Source organism: Pleurodeles waltl, chromosome 1_1 (assembly GCF_031143425.1).
Source record: "Pleurodeles waltl isolate 20211129_DDA chromosome 1_1, aPleWal1.hap1.20221129, whole genome shotgun sequence".
Classification (NCBI taxonomy): domain Eukaryota; kingdom Metazoa; phylum Chordata; class Amphibia; order Caudata; family Salamandridae; genus Pleurodeles; species Pleurodeles waltl.
The window spans coordinates 670,231,291-670,250,580 of record NC_090436.1 but is presented as its reverse complement, the minus strand read 5'-3'; the positions used below and the strand labels follow the sequence as shown (position 1 = coordinate 670,250,580).

At 46.1% G+C, this 19,290-nt stretch overlaps 1 long non-coding RNA gene across 1 annotated transcript in view; it reads right to left on the bottom strand.

Moving 5' to 3' along the window:
* The window catches only part of LOC138286605 (uncharacterized), an 86,043-nt gene extending 79,697 nt beyond the window's left edge, over window positions 1-6,346 (bottom strand). Inside the window, exon 1 of the long non-coding RNA XR_011202019.1 lies at window positions 6,023-6,346. This is a non-coding gene — a long non-coding RNA (uncharacterized lncRNA). The remainder of the gene's footprint in view (window positions 1-6,022) is intronic.
* Between the last annotated feature and the right edge of the window lie 12,944 nt (window positions 6,347-19,290).

Sequence of the window (19,290 nt, the reverse complement as noted above, 5' to 3'; positions counted from 1 at the left end):
CCTGGCTCAGTGCATGACGCCTACATGCTGCGGAATAGCAGCATCCCTTATGTGATGGGGCAACTCCAGAGGCACCGTGTGTGGCTATTAGGTGAGCACCTGGAAGCTGGAAGTAAGACAGTGGGAATGGTTGTCTGGGTTGGTGGATATCCCTACAGGTTAGTGTGCATCTAACAGTTGTCCTTCGCCATTTGCAGGTGACTCTGGTTACCCCAACCTGTCATGGCTACTGACCCCAGTGAGGAATCCCAGGGCAAGGGCAGAGGAACGCTACAATGAAGCCCATGGGCGAACTAGGAGGGTGATCGAACGGACCTTCGGCTTCCTGAAGGCCAGGTTCAGGTGCCTTCATATGACAGGTGGATCCCTATTCTACTCACCAAAGAAGGTGTGCCAGATCATCGTGACCTGCTGAATGCTTCACAACTTGGCTTTGCGACAACAGGTGCCTTTTCTGCAGGAGGATGGTCCAGATGGCGGTGTTGTTGCAGCTGTGGAGCCTGTGGACAGTGAAGACGAGGAAGCAGAAGAAGAAGACATGAACAACAGGGACTCAGTGATCCAGCAATATTTCCAGTGAAACACAGGTAAGAATACAAACCTGCCTACTACATGTACTTGAACACTACTACCTCTCTACTGTCTGTCGTTTTCACCCATTGTATGGTCACTGAGTTGTCACTTTCCCTTACGATTTCACAGATGTGTGTCCCACAGTGTGACTTCTGCTTTGATTCATCATGGACTACAGCTGTGTCACATAGGTATGTTGACATTACAAATGAAAGAGCTATTTGCCATTGTAATTGCTAATACACTATTTCGAAATCACAGACTGACTCCAGATTGTTTTGTACTTTAAGGGTGTTTATTTTATTGCTCAATATTGGAGGGGGTAGCAAAATGGTGAGGCGTGATGGCTTAGGAATGTCCATAGCAGAGTCCAGTCTATTAGTCTCACAGGTGCATTGCCCAAATGGGCATAAGAAGTGGAGCTGGGGCAGTTTAAGGATGGACAGGGTGACAAAGTGGGACAGAAGGATGACATTCAGGGTGGTCTAATTTCTTGGCGGGGGCATCGTTCTCTGTCTTTGTCCTGGATCTAAGGGACCATTTGCAAGGTGGTTCTCCCTCGGCAGGGGGTGGGGTGCTGGTGTGGTGGTCCTGTGGGGGTGCCTCCTGTCCACTAGCGCCGGCGGAGGTGGTGGGCAGTTCATCGTCCAGGCTAGTGTCAGGGGCCCCTTGTAGTGCCACAGTGTCCCTCCTAGTGTTGAGTACTTCCTTCAGCACCCCTATGATGGTGCCCAAGGTGGAATTGATGGCTCTGAGTTCCTCCCTGAAGCCCAAATACTGTTCCTCCTGCAGGCGCTGGGTCTCCTAAAACTTGGCCAGTACCATTGCCATCGTCTCCTGGAAGTGGTGGTAGGCTCCCATGATGTTGGATAGGGCCTCATGGAGAGTGGGTTCCCTTGGCCTGTCCTCCCCCTGTCGCACAGCAGCCCTCCCAGTTCCCCTGTGTCCGGGCCTCCGTCCCCTGGACCATGTGCCCACTACCACTGCCCCCAGTTCCCTGTTGTTGTTGGGGTGGTGGGTTAGCCTGGGTTCCCTGTAGTGGTGGACACACTGCTGATTGACGTGTCCTGGGGACGGAGGTATGGGCCCGCTGGATGGGTGCTGTGCTGGTGTTTCCAGAGGGGCGAAGCTCTGTGGTGGCCTGTGCCAGTATTAGGGGAACCGACTGTCCCGAGGTCCCCGATGGGCCGGGCTGGTCATCTAGATCCAGTTGGACAGAGGTGCTGTCATCACTGTGGGCCTCTTCTGTTGGTGGTGTGGACATGTGTGGACCCTCCTGTCCGGTGAGATTGGGTAGGGGTCCTGCAGGGGTATAAAATGATGTTTATTACATCTGTGTGTGGCATGGTGTGCAATGGTGGGTGACATGTACCCCAGTGCTTGCATTCCTGTGTGGGACCTTGTGTGATGATGGTTTAGGGGGGTGTATGGGTATGTGCAGTGGCCATGCTTTAGTGATGGGTGCCCATGCTTTGTTGTTGCATGCAGGGCTTGGTGTTACGATGTGTGGTTTGTGATGTTGGGACATTTGTGAGGAGTTAGAGTGATGGGGTGAGGGTGAGGGTAGGGGTATATGCTGGCATGCAGGTAGGGTGGGGGATGTAATAGTAAAGAATTTACTTACCAGAGTCCACTCCTCCACCTACTCCTGCGAGGCCCTCAGGATGCAGAATCGCCAAGACCTGCTCCTCCCATGTTGTTAGTTGTAGGGGAGGAGGTGGGGGTCCGCCGCCAGTCCTCTGAACCGCAAGGTGGTGTCCTGAGACCACAGAGCGCACCTTCCCCCGTAGGTCGTTCCACCTCTTCCTGATGTCCTCCCGATTTCTTGGGTGCTGTCCCACTGCGTTGACCCTGTCCACTGTTCTTCGCCATAGCTCCATCTTCCTTGCAATGGAGGTGTGCTGCATCTGTGCTCCAAATAGCTGTGGCTCTATCCGGACGATTTCCTCCACCATGAACCTGAGCTCCTCCTCCGAGAACCTGGGTATCTTTGTCGTGCCATGGGGTGGTGTAGGTGATGTGTGGGGTGGTGTGTGGGGTGATAAGTGTGCTAATATGTAGTGGTGTGTAGTGTGAGGTGCGTAGACGTTATGTGGGTGATGGTGGTGTGTGCCTGTGGATGCTAGTGTTGTTGATGGTGGTGTCTCTCTCTGGCCTTCTCTCAGTAATTATGGTCATAGGGGTTTGTGGGTGATGTGGATGTGTGTTTTATATTGTCTTGGGTGTGTGGGAGTGGTGTGTGTATGTGTATCAGGTTTGTGTATTTCGATTTGTCCAATGTGGCTGTGTTTTGGAGATGTGTGTGTATTTTGAGCGCAGCGGTGTGTACCGCCAATGGAATACCGCGGTTGAAAGACTGCCGCGTGGATTCGTGGGTCGTGATGGTGTGGGCGTATTTCTGTTGGCGTGATTGTGGAGGTTTTGTTTTCGCAAGTTTATCACTGACCTTTGGTGTGGCAGACTTGTGTGGGTGTCTGAATATTGGCGGATTCCGTGTTGGGGGTCATAATAGCTGTGGCGGATTTCCGCAGCGGCGGCTGTGTGTTGGCGGTCTTCTGCACAACGGTAAGCAGCTTTTACCGCCAATGTTGTAATGACCGCCTATGTCTTTCAAGTTTGGTGCTCTCCTAAATGTCAATTTTGGTTGATCTCCCATAATTTGGCTAACTGTTACATCCATGCTCGAAATCTGCCAATGTTTCACTAGAATTTTTCGAATCTCAGTCAAATCTGATTATTTGGTTCCCTTGTACATTGTGGTACAGTTTTATAAATCAATTGTGTTCTAGAGACCTGATTGACAAGTTGTTTTGCCAACATAATATATTTCTTTGGATATTGTCTGGCTATAAATCTCTCTTTCGAGGCTTTCCGATGTTTTTCATATTCCTATGGTTCTGAGCAGATTCTTTTAATTCGAAGGAATTCTCCATACGGGATGTTTCATTTTGTATTGGGAGGATGGAAACTGTTAGCATGCAGAATGGAATTAGTAGCTGTAATTTTTCTATGTAGTGTTGTATGTATGAAATTATCTTTTATGTATATTTCTGTATCAAAAAAGTTTACTCTTGTAGAACTTATTTTATAAGTAAATTGCAACTTTGTTGTAGTGTTGTTCAATATATTGAAATATTCTTTAAATTCCACCTCTGTGCCATCCCAAATAAGAAATAGGCCATCTATGAACCTAAACCAACTTATTATTTGTTCTTGATATTTATCATTTTCCTCTGACCAAGCAATCCGGTGTTCAAACCACCCCATTGCTAAGTTCACAACATTTGGGTAAAAGGAAAAACCCATGGCAGTACCTTTAGTTTGGAGATATAGTTGTTGATTAAAAAGGAAACAATTGTTGGTTAGACACAGATTAATCCTTTCTATCAGCATATCATTATGTTGAAAAAACTGAATATTTCTTTGACTTAAAAAGAACTTGCAAGACTGTAAACCAATTTGATGTTCATGTTAGTATAAAGTGAAATCACATCCATTGTTATGAGTTTATAAGTTCTCTGCCAGGGAATACCCTCCAAATGTCTCAATAAGTCACCAGTATCTCTCAAATATGAATTTAAATTTCGTGCCAAAGGCTCCAAAAAGAAATCAATATAATTAGACATAGGTTCTAACAATGAAGCATTGGCTGATACTATTGGCCTTCCTGGAGGATTAGTTGGGGTTTTTGTGAATTTCTGGTAGCAAATAAATTGTGGGAATGAACGGATGTTCTACATATAAATGTTTAGCCTCATCCTGGTCAATTAGGCCTTTGTCTGTCCATATTTTTAGGTACGATTGAATTTTTTCTTTTAATTGTTTGGTTGGATATTCACTGATTTGTTTATAACATGTCCTATCTGATAATTGTTGTATTGCTTCTTTTACATAATCCTGTTTATTTAGAATTACAATGTTTCCACCTTTGTCTGCAGGTTTAATTTCCAAAGCTGCATCCATTTGTAGATTATAGAGAGCTTGTTTTTCCAATGTAGTTAAATTACTCTTCTGCCGAGGCCATTGTTTTTTGTACAAATCATGAAATACAATCTCAGCAAATAAATCTATTTTATTACCAACCAGTAATACTGGACAAAACCTTGATTTCGTTTCTTTTTCCATAAGTCCTGCTCCTAGTCGAATTATTGCTTCTTGTTCTCCTATCCAATCCTCACTTTCAGGTCCATCTAAATTTACAATAGTCATCAAGGTATCTTTGTCTTGTACTGTTAAGTCATATGAGGGTTCCACAGGATCCTTTTCCTCTTTTTGATCCTCCTCTTTGAAGACCTTTGCCAATTTAATTTTGTGTATATATTTGTAGAAGTCAATACGTGTTTGTGCCAAATCAATGTTCATTACAGGACAAAAACTTAAGCCTTTCTTCAAAAGTGTCTCTTCTCCTATCATTTTTTCTCTGCTCGATAGATTTATTACATTTAACTCTTGAATGTTGTCTCTGTCTTTGCCCTGGTACTTCTTTGCTTTACCTCTCTGTCCCCTTCTTGTACGTTTGTTCTTCTTATGCCCAGTCCTGGCCCTTTTCCTCTTGTTTTGTTCTGTTGATCTTTTGATTGTTGTTGGAGGGCGAGGCGCATCTCGTTTAAAAGAGTTAATCTTGGTTGTTGTACTAGTTTTGAAACACCTTCTTCACTTGAATCGTTCTCAATAGATGAAGATTCTATACTTGATTTATCTGATTTTTCTGATTGAGACATGTCAATTTGTTCTCTTTGTTTCTCACTCTGGAATCTCCTCGCAAATGTGAAGATTCTTCCTTCTTCATAATAGAATTTATCTCTTTGAAATTTGAACTGCTTACGTGTTTTAACTGTGTCTTCATGTTTTTGTATTTTGAAACTCAAGTCACTTTTAAATTTTCGTTCCTCTTCTGTTAAACTTAAGCATTCTAATTCTTGTTCTAAATTATTTAGTTGACTTTGAATTTTCTCCAGTGCTATTTCCGCATGTTTAATTAGAATAATCATTAATCCTTTCGAGGAGTTCAAAATGTGTTCACCCCAATCTTCCAATAAAGCACTACTGGCATCCTGATGACTAGGCATAATTCTAATTCTTAAGCCTCTTGGTATTCTGTTACCCTCCACATATTTTTTTAAAGTAAACACTTCTTACCATTTATTGATCTCTTTACAAGAGAGTCTTTCCCATTCTCGTAATTTGGTTGTCACATCTCCTTGTCCTTGGGTTGCCCCTTCATCACTAAAATTAAAATTATTTGTAATGTCTTTGAATACTTCCGCAGCCATTACCAAGCGTTTTGCTTCCCTCGAGTCCATTTTGACTTTGGCTTTAACTCAATATGCGAAGAGCCCAAAATTATGAGTTACACCTTTAACCTTACTGAGATAGACTGAAAACCGTCTCCTTACAATCTTATCGCTAGGTCCCGTTATGCCATTAGCGAGGAATGTTTACATCTTACCCGGCTCGGTATTTCATCGTCCGCTGTCACTCTCCAGTCGCTACGTCTCGATTCCCATTGCCGGTATTCACAATGTTAGTTTCCTCTGTATGGCGGCTGCCCACGCCTCATTCTGAATTCAATCCAAGCACTTTTGTCCTGTAGAAGCGTGCTCCGGCGCACTTTCTTCACGGTGGTGCAGATTTAACGGCAGGACATCCGTTTAATGTTTTCACACAAATTCCTCCGGTTCACAAGGAAAGAACCGCACTCCAAGGTGTAAATTTTGCAAATACTTTAATGCTGGGCTTCAAATCATTTCCAAAATCACAAGAGCACCCAATGCATTTTGGTCATTCCGACCTTGCTCACAGGTGTTACTTGTTGTGCCCCTTTTCCATGTTTAAATACCTAACTAAAGAAAAGACAGACTATTTAAATGTAAACAAACAAATAAAAGCATAACAATGTCCATTAAACCTCGACATTATTACCTAATTTACGACTATGAACATGCTAATTTATACCAACCGAAATTTGTTCTACCGTTTAATTTTGATTTCACAATAGTAGATATTTCACTTTTATGATGAATTATGGGTATCGTGGTACTTTCTTTTCACACACAGTTGCTTAACCATTGTGTTCACGATTTTATGTTTATCTTTACATCGATTGACACGTCTGGCAGATGTCGATTTCAGTTGACTCTAAATTACACAAATACATTTCTTTGTCAGTCTCCCTGATTTACGACTATGAACATGCCCATTTATACCAACAGAAAGTTATTCTGCCATTTGATTTAAATTTCACTATAATGGATATTTCACTTTTATGATGAATTTTGGGTATTGTGGTACTTGCTTTCCACCCACAATTGCTAAATTACACAAATGTGTGATTTTGAGAAACTGTAAATGGTGAGCATATATTCATGCAGATCAGAGTATGAGTAGATCAGATTTGAGTAGAGAAAGCAGATGTCAACAGGGGATGTGAACTGAGGAACAAAAGAGCGTAGAACGCAGTGTGGTAAGTAGTATGTGAACACAATGTGGAGAACAGCATCAAGTAGTCGTTGTTGATAATGGAACATTACAGCAATGGACTGAAGATTGTGAGTTTGTCATATGAAGTGTGGTGTTTGGAGCAGAAGTGAATGTTGAAAGTGGATAAGGAGAACTCATGTGTATAGCTGATCTAAGTAGTTGAGGTAGAAACTGAATAGCTGTAGAAAAAGTGTGCATGCTGAGGATATAGATTAAAATATGAAGACCTTGGCCCTCATTACGATCTCAGTGGTTAAAACCGCCGAGATCCATCCTGGCAGTCAATAGTAGAACGCCAGCGCAACTACCCCCCTGCCGGCCATATAATGTTTTGCCCGCTCGGCCGGCGGGTGGAAACAGTGTTTCTGCAGGCCGACCCAGCAGGGAAAAGGGACGTAACATTGACAGTGGCTCCAAATGGAGCCGCCGCCAATGTTGGTGTGCGGCGGGTGCAGCTGCACCTGTCACAAAGATCACTGCCCGTAAATCAGGCAGTGACCTGCGCGATGGGGCACTGCACGGGGGCCCCTGCACTGCCCATGCTAAGTGCATGGGCAGTGCAGGGACCACCAGGGGGGCCCCGGAGCACTCCTTCTGCAGCCTTTCACCAGGGAAAGGGTGGTGGCAAAAGGGATAATAATCCAAGGCAAGCATCGCTACCCTGTCGGAAAATGATTCCCTCCACCGTCAGGCTGCCTGTCGGCGGCAGCCTGGCGGAGGAGGAGGGCCGCCATAGGTGGCCCTCACTGTGTCCATAATATGGCGGTTTAGACCGCCATGCCAGTGGCGGTCTTTGTCCCAGCTGCCGGCATGGCAGTCTGATCCGCCGGGGTTCATAATGACCCCCCTTGGGTTGAAGGAAAAGAACAGATGTCGAGGATGAAGATCTGGTACATATATTGCAGACAGCAGAAGCACACGGCAGACACAGAGGAAGGCGAGTATAAATAGATTGGACATAGATTGTAGAGAGCAGATGGAGAGGGTCAGCAGTGTATGTTATGGAGATGAAAAGGGAATGTAAAGGTCAGAGACAATGTAGAGACTAGAGAACAAATGTAGTGGCTGAGAGTGAATGATTAGGGTAGATAGCAGGTGTAGATGTCTGATTTAACGGGTAGAGAAAGGATGTAGAGGGTGAAGCTCAGACTGTGTGGATAGAGAATGTTTTGTGTGGAAAGTATTGTGGAGTGCAGATGTACAAAATGTAGAGTTGATATGGAACCCAGAGAGTGGATGTTTAGGATAAAGAACAGATGTAGAACATGCACTGCTGATGTGATGTGCTGATAACGAGAACTTTTGGAGAGTGCATGTGGATCGTGGTGAGTCGATGTACATGGACAGAATGTGGACAGTAGAGACTGCAGGAAATACAGCAGGTGGGGAGAGACCACATCCTTTAGTGGAGAGACCACATCTGTAGTGTGCAGAACAAATCTAGAATTAGACATGTGTACAGGATTGCACATAGATATAAAGGAGGGGGCAAGAGTAGGGGCTAAGGTGCACACGTATAGCTTAAAAGGAGGTTGTGGAGAGTGAGTAAAATGGAGGGCATGTGCAGGTAGGAGATGCTTGTGCAGCGTTGATGCACAAAGTGGATGACAGATAGAGGTACACTTTGGGGAACAGCTGTGAAGAACAGATGTACAGAGTGGATAGGGCAAGTGAAGGGCAAATTTGAAGGATGGAAAGTGCACATTTAGTGTGGAGAGCACAGGTAGAGGGTGTAGCGCACAGAGTATAATCGGAACATAGAGGTGACGTGTTTGGTGCAAAGACGAGATGTGCGAAGCACATGCACATGGTAGACAAAAGGTGAGAAGCACAGATATAAATGGTGGAGAGTTTGTGCAATGGGCACAGTGAAATGAGGAATGCAGATGTGTAAGGTGGTTTGGAAAATGCATAGTGAGAGCAGAATTGTGCTGCAGAGAGATCATGTACACGGTGGAGAGCACAAGTGGAGTTTGGAAAGTGCATGTATAGGTTGGAAAGTGGATCTGGGGAGTGGAGTGTAGGGGACAGATGGAGACTGGATAGGGAGTATGAAGAGTGGATGTTCATGGTGGAGACCAGAGGTACAGCATGGAAAACTGATGTATGGGGTGAATAGAAGACTACCGGGAGCAAAAAGGGGCTTCTGGAGGGTGTAAACTGCATGTGAGGGCAGGTTTGGAGCATGGACGGTGAAGGTATAGCAGAGAACAGATATACAATGTGTTGAAGATAATCAGATTGAGGATATGGACCACGGATGGCAGATGTACATGGTGAAGGGGTGGATGTAGAGCACAGACTGCCAATGTGGCGAGTTGGAACACAGATATAGAGTAGATGTGGAACGTGGATTGTTCATGTACAGTGTGGGGAGCATGTGGATAGTGGAGTGTACATCGAGTGGAATGAGAGCATAACTGCGTGGAAGGCACACATCTGGAGAAGACAACATGTACAGGACAGCAAGAAGATATAATGGGATGGGAGCAAAAGTGGCAGTTAGAGTGCACATGTACAGATTAGAGAGAGGATGTGGTGTGGATGTAAAAAATGGAGATTGCATGTGGGAGGGGTGGAGCTCATGTCGAAAGTGGAGAATGTATATGGAAGGCAGGGAAGGTGAATGCGGATGGCAGATGTATAGATGGTGAACAGATGCTGCAAGCAAGAGAAGGGCAGACATAAAGGGTGAAAATTGCATGTTGAGAGTGGTGACAGATGTTAAGGGTGTGCACATAGAATTGCAAGCATGTTGAGATGGCATGAGGGCACAAGTACATCGTGGAGAATGGTTAAACAGTGAAGAATGGACACAGACAACACATGTATAGGGTGTAGTGCAGACACAAAACCCTGATAGTGAAGATGAAGATGTGTGAAGAAGCATGTCAGATGTAATGTGGGCTTGAGAGCAGATTTCCAGAGAAGAAAGAAAATGTAAAGTGTGCTAAGGATATGTGGAGAGTAGATAAACAGGACAGAGACCAGATGAATAGAGTGGAAAGACTACCAGTAGAGGTGGGAGAGCCCCTGTGAAGGACAGAGAAATACAGGTTTAGTGGAGAACATGTGATCATTAAGGAGAACAGAGATATGTGTATTTATACACACAGACACACCTCCAGTGTGGTGAAAGCTTTAGAGAATAGACATGGAGCTGAGGTTTCACAGGATGCAATGTGGCCTACTGGCTGCAGCTGGTGACCATGCAACATGCTGGCCAGGTTCAAAATGCCTGCCTCACCTCAGCATCCTGTGAAATCCCAAAAATCTATATGTGCCAGAAAAGAACAAGCATTGGTAAATCAAATAGGTTTAATCTACATAAAAGCACAGGCATTACAAATATCCTTTGTCCATGTTGTACAGCACTGTGGAATAGAGTGGCATGGCATAGAGTGCAGTGGCTTGGAGTTTTGTAGAGTGACGAGGAATGGAGTGGAGTGGACTGGCATAGAGTGCAGTGGTGTATAGTGGATTGGAGTAGAGTAAAGTTGAGTAGAGTGGCGTGGGGTTGATTAGAGTGGAGTAACAGTGTAGAATAGAGTGGCTTGGAGTGGTGTATAGTAGAGTGGTATAGAGTAGAGTGGCACAGAGTATAGTGGTGTAGAGTAGAGTGGCATTTAGTGAAGTGGGGTAGAGTGGCACTGTGGAGTGGATGGGGTAGAGTAGAGTGGACTGGTGTAGAGTGCAGTGGCATAAAGTAGAGTGGTGTAGTATAGAGTGCAGTGGCATAGAGTAGTACAGAGTAAGGTAGAGTAGCATATGGTGCAGTGGGATAGAGCACAGGGGAATAGAGTAGAGTGGGGCAGAGCAGAGAGGTGCAGAGTGCAGCAGCATAGAGTAGAGTGGCACAAAGTACAATTTAGCAATGTAATGTGCAGTGGGGTAGAGTAGAGTGTAATGGCATAAAGTGCAGTGGCATAGAGTAAAGTGGTGCCAAGTAGAGTGGCATAGAGTGGTGTGGCGTAAAGTGCAGTGGCGTAGAGTGTTGTAGAGTATAGTGGTAGAAAGTGCAGTGACATGGAGTGATGCAGAGTAGAGTGGCATGTTGTGCAGTGGCCTAGAGTAGAATGGTGCAGAATAAAATGCAGTGGTGTAGAGTGTCAGTGCAGTGGCATAGAATTGTGCAGAGTATAGCGCAGTGGTACAAAGTGCCATGGAGTAGAGAGCACTGGCAGAGTGCAGAGGTGTAGAATACAGGGTAGGGGGTGGTAGGGAAAACAAGCAACATGGAACGGATGGAAGGTATAAAAGCTATATGGAAGGGGATATGGGAGACAGACTGAAAACACAAGCATTCAAATGGAGTGCTTGAACATAAAGAAAATAGTAGCTCCAAAAATGGCAACAGTGGATGGACAAAAGTACTTGGTCCTTGTGCCAGGGAAGGGTCAAACACAAGAAGAGGGCATGACACCTGCATGCAGTTACAAACAGGGATGAAGAAAATGAGAGTGAAGATGAAGCTAACAAATGGTATGCTGGTGGGAGGCGGGGTTGTAAGCCCATTATATGTAAACAATGTGTCTTGCGGTCTAGGCAAAACCTAAAATGTGTAACATAGCATTTGTCTGTTGTGAAGCCCCTTATGTCCTTGGTCAATTAAAGACAAAGCATTAGGGTTTGATGTAATAAAAAGATACCCTAACAATGGCTGAATTTCACAGTGTGAAACTGGAAAATATGGGCTCCATTCATGCTTCCCTCATGAACAAATTGTGTGATCATAGAAATGTTTTTATATTTCACACAGACTCTGGTTTGTTTGCTTACATATGAGAACACCTTCAAATATGCCAATTAAGCATGTGTGAAGTACAAAGACTTCTTGTTGTTAATTTAATAGCATATCATGTTGCTCCATCTGTCAGAATGAAGGACACGTATAGGACTCAAATGTCAACTGACTTGACTTGCTCACTAAAAGCATTGTAATAAGGGAGGTGACAGGCATGCTTCGCCATGCATGTTTAAAAACTATTTTTTTATAAATACGTCTTAATGCAGAGATATAGGCGGTCATTCCGACCCTGGCGGTCCATGACCGCCAGGGCGGAGGGCAGCGGAAGCACCGCCAACAGGCTGGCGGTGCTTCCTGGGCTATTCTGACCGCGGCGGTAAAGCCGCGTTCAGAAAAGGGGAACCGGCGGTTTCCTGCCGGTTTTCCCCTGGCCCAGGGAATCCTCCATGGCGGCGCTGCTTGCAGCGCCGCCACGGGGATTCCGACCCCCTTCCCGCCAGCCTGTTTCTGGCGGTCTTCACCACCAGAACCAGGATGGCGGGAACGGGTGTCGTGGGCCCCCTCACAGGGCCCCATACAGATTTTCACTGTCTGCTTTGCAGACAGTGAAAATCGCGACGGGTGCCACTGCACCCGTCGCACCCCTGCAACTCCGCTGGCTCCATTCGGAGCCGGCTTCCTCGTTGCAGGGGCTTTCCCGCTGGGCCAGCGGGCGGCCTTTTGGCGGTCGCCCGCCGGCCCAGCGGGAAAGTTGGAATGGCCGCCACGGTCTTTTGACCGCGGGGCGGTCATTCGGCGGTAACCGCATGGCAGGCGGCGACCGCCGCCCGCCGCGGTCAGAATGACCGCCATAATCTGATGTACTGAGGTGCAAAGCTTCTGATTGTTAAAGAAATACACCTTTTGGGGTTTTGAAAACATTTTTTCACATTCTAACATGATGTTTATTGCACGACTTATGCGCCAAATATTTTAAAGACTTGCATCATGTACTGGTCCTTACAGCAAGAGAAGAGCATGTCTCTGTTTTCTCTGTTAAATGCGTTGGCTCGCTCTACTCAGGAATGTGAATGCAGTGCAGATTTGTTGAAAAGTGCTTACTTGAAGGAAAGTTTCAATTCTATTAAGGACAAGGAGGCGCAGATTATGCAGTCCTTTCTTCACTTTATTATAATCAGCAAGTTCAAGTTCAACAATAACAAAAAATGTTAAAAGTTCAAGTCCCATAATGCTAAACACATAACCATGGCAACCAGTAACCCAATCCACTGTCCATAATAGAGTGTATATAAATAGCTGACGGGCGCAGTCCTTCCTCTTCTTCACTGAAGGAAGTTAAGGACCTTGCGATCTCAATCACCTTCGGAATCACCTCCTACAAAATAAAGAAGTGATCAGAAACACAGAAACAAAGTCATGCAAGAGAAACCAATTAACAAGAACACATCATACATTTTGTATGCAAAAAAGAGAATAAATGTGATAAACCCAATCCATATCAAGATAAAAAAAAATCAGCCACAAATAAAATTACATTATAGCAAATAACTCAAAGAGAGTGGAAAAATACAACTGACCTGTAAGTGGAAGAATCCACCCAAAGGACACGAACTAAAATAAACCATCATTGGGCGGGTAATACTGTCGCAGTATGAGGGAGGGATAATCCTCGTCTCTTTGTTCTTAACAGAATTTAAACTTTCCTTCATGTAAGCTAGGAAATTTTTCATTCTATATCAGGACCAGAGGCGAGGATTATGCAAGTTCAAAGCTTACTCACCACCAACGATGCCGCCTCGTGTATAGGTTTGAAATAAAACCTCTTGGAAACCAATTCAGAGGACCAATCCGCTGCATTCATAATGTCCTCTAATCTACCACCTACCTGAATGGCCTTGAAGCCATTGCTCTCCTGGTAGAATGAGCCCCGAACAGTCTAACATCTATTCCAGCTTCAAACATGAGCCACCCTACCCACCTGGCTATTGTAGGAGAAGCCACTGCACTAAACGGTTTCCTGATAGTAAGCAAAAGTTGTCTCTCACCCGTGGGTCTATCCTCCTCTGTGACCACCTCATACATCTCAAGACATCTGACCATACAAAGATTAGGATGAGACTCAAAATTGGGATAAGAAACCAACTTGGTACTCATTTTAGTTCTTCTCGAAATGGTAAATGTAACCCCTTCAGGAGTGAAAACCCGAGCTGAAACATCCAAAGCGTGCACATCTGAAACTCTCTTACAGGAAATGAGACATAAGAGCATCGCCAACTTAGATGAGATCTGTTTCCTGGACAAAAACTGATTATCCGGCCAGGAAGAAATAAAGTTGAGAACCTTGTTAACATCCCATAAACCAGAATATCTAGGTTCAGAAGGTCTAGACAAATATACACCGTTAAGCAGTTTACTTACCCAAGGGTGTTCCCCAACCGGTAAATTACTAATCAGACTGTGTCCTGCGGAAATAGCAGAACGGAAGGAATTGATGGTACAATACGCCAAACCATAAGTTTAAAACTCTTCCAGGAAGTTGACTACAAATGCAATTGGTGCCCCCACGGGATCCACCTCCCTCTCCAGACACCAATGAGCCCATCTGTTCCAGGATGACCTGTATCGCTTGATCGTACCTGGAGACCATGACTGTCTGATAATGGCCATAGCGTCTCGTGAAAGGGGGACGTCTTCCCAATGTCCCCTGAAATCCTCCAAGCCATGAGGTTGAGGTGTCCCTGAAACACCACCAGATGGGGACGAAGGATTCACAAGGAATGCGGAAGCTTGGGAGGAGCCATCCGCGACAACTCCAGAAGAGTGGGGAACCACGCTTGAGCTCTCCAGATCGGAGTGATCAGACTCAAAGACACCCTTTGATGTTGGATCTGTGCCACCACTCTGGGGATCAACAGAAACGGAAAGCATAACCCTGGTTCCCTGACCAATCCTGCAGAAAAGCATCCACCCCTGTAGCTCCCGGGTCTGGTCTCCAACTGAAGTAAATTGAGAGCTGAGCATTCAGCCGAGAGGCAAAAATATCCAACCCACATGGACCTCAACGATGCATCAGAAACCGAAAGATCGCAGGGTCCAGTTGCCAGTCACTGGTATTCCTGAGATAACAGGAGTTCCAGTCTGCCACCTTGTTCTGAATTCCCAGAAGAAATTCCGCTGTTACAGAGATCTGCCTCTGCAGACAATAATGCCAAAAATCCTTTGCCAGATCCACCAGCACTCTGGACCGTGTGCCCCCCCCACCTGCTTATGTACTGGACGGCCGAAATGTTGTCCAGATGTAAAAGGACACAATAGGATACTTTGTTGTGAGCCAGGGACCGAATCGCAAAACAACCCGCTAATAGTTTGAGGAAATTGATATGAAGATTCAACTCCTCATGGAAATCTGACCGCACAGGGCTCCACAATCCATCCTGCTGGCATCCAGCTCTATCACTAGGTCGGGGAGGGAGCCAAAGATCTCCTTCCTGTTCCACGCCTCCATGTGGTTCAACTACCGCTGCATCTCCAATCGAGCTTCTGAAGAAAGTTTCACCAGTGCCGAATACGTGTGTCCCCTCCTGAGATGGGACGCCTTCAGTCATTGCAGGGCCCTGTAATGCAAAGGACCCAGAAGGATAACCTGAATAGAGGAAGACAGAAGGCCCACAATCCTGGCTATCTGGCGGAAGGAGGTCCTGTCTCTCCGGAGCACTTTGAATATCTCCTTCTTGATGTTGGAGATCTAGTGCTCTGGGAGTTTCAGAGTTGCCGACGTGGTGTCCACTACAAAACCCAGGAAGGTCCTGGACTGTGACGGGAGAAGCATGGACTTCTCCGCGTTGATCACAAAACCCAGATCCTGAAACAAAGCAATAGTTATGTTCACATAGATCAACAGTTGCGACCGGGATTGATCCATCAAAAGGAAGTCGTCAACATAAATAATTATCCTCAGAAACTCCAATACCGGTTTCAGCAACTTCGTGGTGCTGATGAAAGGCCGAAAGGAAGACACCTGAATTTGTAAATCCGATTCCGCCACTGAAATTGCAGGAAACGCCGGTGAGGAGAGAAAATCGGGACCGTAAGGTAAGCGTCCTTGAGGTCCAAATGGACCAACTAGTCCCCTTGGCACAGATGATCTCTGAGGAGGTGAATACCTTCTATTTTGAAACGGTGATAAACCACCCATTCGTTGAATGCCTTGAGGTTTATCACCAGACAAAAACCCTTGTCCTTCTTTTCGACCAAGAAAATGTTGCTTAAGAACCCCCTCTGATGAAGGTTGGCTGGAACAATGGCCCCTTTGAGAAGAAGAAGTTGTACCTCCGCGTCTATTAAATGAGATTCCTGAACATTGAACCGTCTTACCGGCTTTACTGGGGTCCCATAGAATTCTTTGTGGAAAACAGTCACTGTCTACAAGACCTAAGAGTATGAAGTGATCCGAACCCAATTCACTAAGAATAGACCGATTCAGCCTCCCATTTTTTGAGGGGAAAAAAGGGGCATGCTCACCACCGCTTCCTCCTGGAGCATTGAACCTCCTCTGCTGAAGCGTGAGGAACGACCTCTCCCGGAACCTCTGTTGGGGAAGAACGCCCCTTAACTCCCATCATTCCAAATGGTTGTTGCGGCGTCCCTGAGATCTGGCGGGGCCTGGTTGCAGGGGACGGCCGGAGGAGCAACCCTTCTTCTTCCGGCCCGAAGAAAACCTTTCCCGGAAAGATCTGGCGCATAGATGTCTGCACCTTGTCCAGAGCGGAAAAAGTTGCAACAAACCTCCCCAACTCTTTCACAAAGGGGTCCCCGAAGAGATTGCCTTGAGAAACCGCGCCTGCCTCCGAGGTAGCCAATTCCCCCTATTTGGGGTCAATCTTGATCAAGAGGGACAAACGCCTCTCTGTAGAGATGGCGCAATTGGCGTTTCCCAGCAGACAGACTGCTCGTTGCGCCCATCCGGCAACCAAATCAGTTGACAAAGGTTCTTCTGATACCCTGGCCGACTCAGCCAGTTCAATAATCTTGGTCAAGGGCCCCAGGACATCCAAGAGTTAATCCTGGCAAGCTCGCCAGGAGCGATCAATCCCTTTCTTGGGATCGTGCATATATTTTGAGCCAAAGTGCAGAGCTTCAGATCCAAAGAAGGGGTAACTGCCACCTTGTCCTGAAGCGACGGCCTGGGACACTCTGCCCTTAGACAGCCGCTAACCTCCTTCTCCAATGGGTGGTGAATCACCCTGGCGACGTAGGTCGCCACTTTGGGAGTAGGTACCCACTCAGAGGATTGAAGGTGGTAAATGTCCTCAGGACAGGGGGACCCCTTCCTGTTTGCGAAAGTGTTAGCACCAGTGTGACGCTGGTGCTAACTGCAATTGTTTTGTGACCGCATTCGCAGTCACAAAACAATCATACATGGGACTGCGAGTCACAATTAGGAAGGGAACACCCCTTCCTAATTACGAGTCGCAATCCCGTTTTGCGATTCGGTAAAAAGTTTACCGAATCGCAAAACTGGGTTTGTACATGGGGAAGTGCTTTTTGCGCGTCGCAAAGAGCCAGATTCACTATTTGCGGCGTGCAAAAAGTTTCATATATGTGGCCCTTGGTCCATTAAGCTATCCACCCTATCTTGCAGGGGTGCTAAAGCCTTCACCACCGCCTGCGAAAGAAGTTTTTCCATGCCTTTCAGCAGTTGACGTTGTGGAGGCCAAACCTCCTCCGTCCCTAAAGAGGAAGCATATGCATGATCCTCAAAAGATTCCATGGAGGGTGTAGTCAAAGACATAAACACCACCATAAAAATATATATATGTGAAAATAACCCACTATAGTATAAATCTAGGGTGGAGAGGACCCCAGGGCGAGCCCAGATATGAATATCCACAACGTACCCCCAGAGGGTGCCAATAATCACAGGGTTGCGAGCACAAAAAAGACGCCCAACCTAAAGTATAAAGGGCACCCCCCTCGCCGTGCTTTGGCAAATAATATAACCACAATAACCCTTTAGGTTCTCCCAAGGGAGAAAATAACAAGCAGGCTCCGCCTGCACTTACTGCGGCACGGTGTGGGTGAGGGTTGGGGGGCCAACAGCAATCAGAACCCCGAGGGCCGGGTTCTGAAAAGCCCTCATGCTTCAGCCAGAACGCAGCACGCGAAGCGCTGAAAAACAATCTGACTGAATGCAGAAATGGAGCACAAGTGCGCCCCTAGCAGTGAAGAAACATTACCGAACCACGCGCTCGGGCCCCAGCCTACCGCACATATCACCACAAGAATGAGAACAATGCGAAGAATGCCACCAGCGAAATAACAACACAGCAAACTGTCAAAGTAAGGCAATCAGTACAAGGCAACACGCTCTCGTGTCACAAGGCAATCCCCAAAACTCCAGTGCAGAAACAAGAAAGAGCGAGGACTTAACTGACGGGCAGCAGTGAAGAAAGAAAGGACTGCGCCCGTCAGCTATTTATACACACTCTATTAAGGACAGTGGATTGGGTTACTGGTTGCCATGGTGATGTGTTTAGCATCATGGGACTTGAAGTTTTAACGTTTTTTGTTATTGTTGAACTGTGAACTTGCTGATTACAATGAAGTGAAGAAAGGACTGCATAATCCTCGCCTCCGGCCCTGATATAGAATTCCCTGGCTTTTCGTGCCATAAAAACGCAACTCCGAAGCTCGTGGTTTCTCTTCTCGGTCTCAGCAGCATGTAAAACAAAGACCTGCCTGACTATCCCAGTTGCTGGAATGCACACAACAATACCCTTGATGATTGGTCAAAACGGCCAGGGGCGGGCAAAGGTCAACAAGGTTCCAAGAGCACTCTTGCGCTTCTTTTCAATAATCTTTTTTGAAAAGTAAGACCGACATACAGCAATGCTGCACACAAGGAAGAGTTTACTGTCATTTACTACAGTAAGCAATAGTAAAATTGAAAGCCTGCAGTGCATTCTGGAAACAGGAGGATACTATAGCCCTCATTACAACATTGGCGGTAAATGCCGCTTACCGCCGTGCAGAAGACCGCCAACACACCGCTGCGGCCGCGGAATTCTGCGACAGCTATTACGAATCACAGCACGGAATCTGCCAAAATCCAGACACCCACACAAGTCCACCACACCAAAGGTCAGTGATAAACTGGCGATAACAAAACTGACACCGTCACGCCAACAGGAATACGCCCACACTGGCATGACCCACTAATCCACGTGGCGGTCTTTCAACCACGGTATTCCATTGGTGGTACACACCGCCGCCCTCAAAATACACACACACTTATAAAACACAACCACATTGGACAATTCCAAATACACACACCTGATACACATACACACACCACTCCCAGACACCCTATACAATATAAAACACACACCCACATCACCCACAAACCCTTACGACCAGAATTGCGACAGAAGGCCAGAGAGAGACACCACCATCAACAATCTAGCATCCACAGGCACTCAACACCATCACTC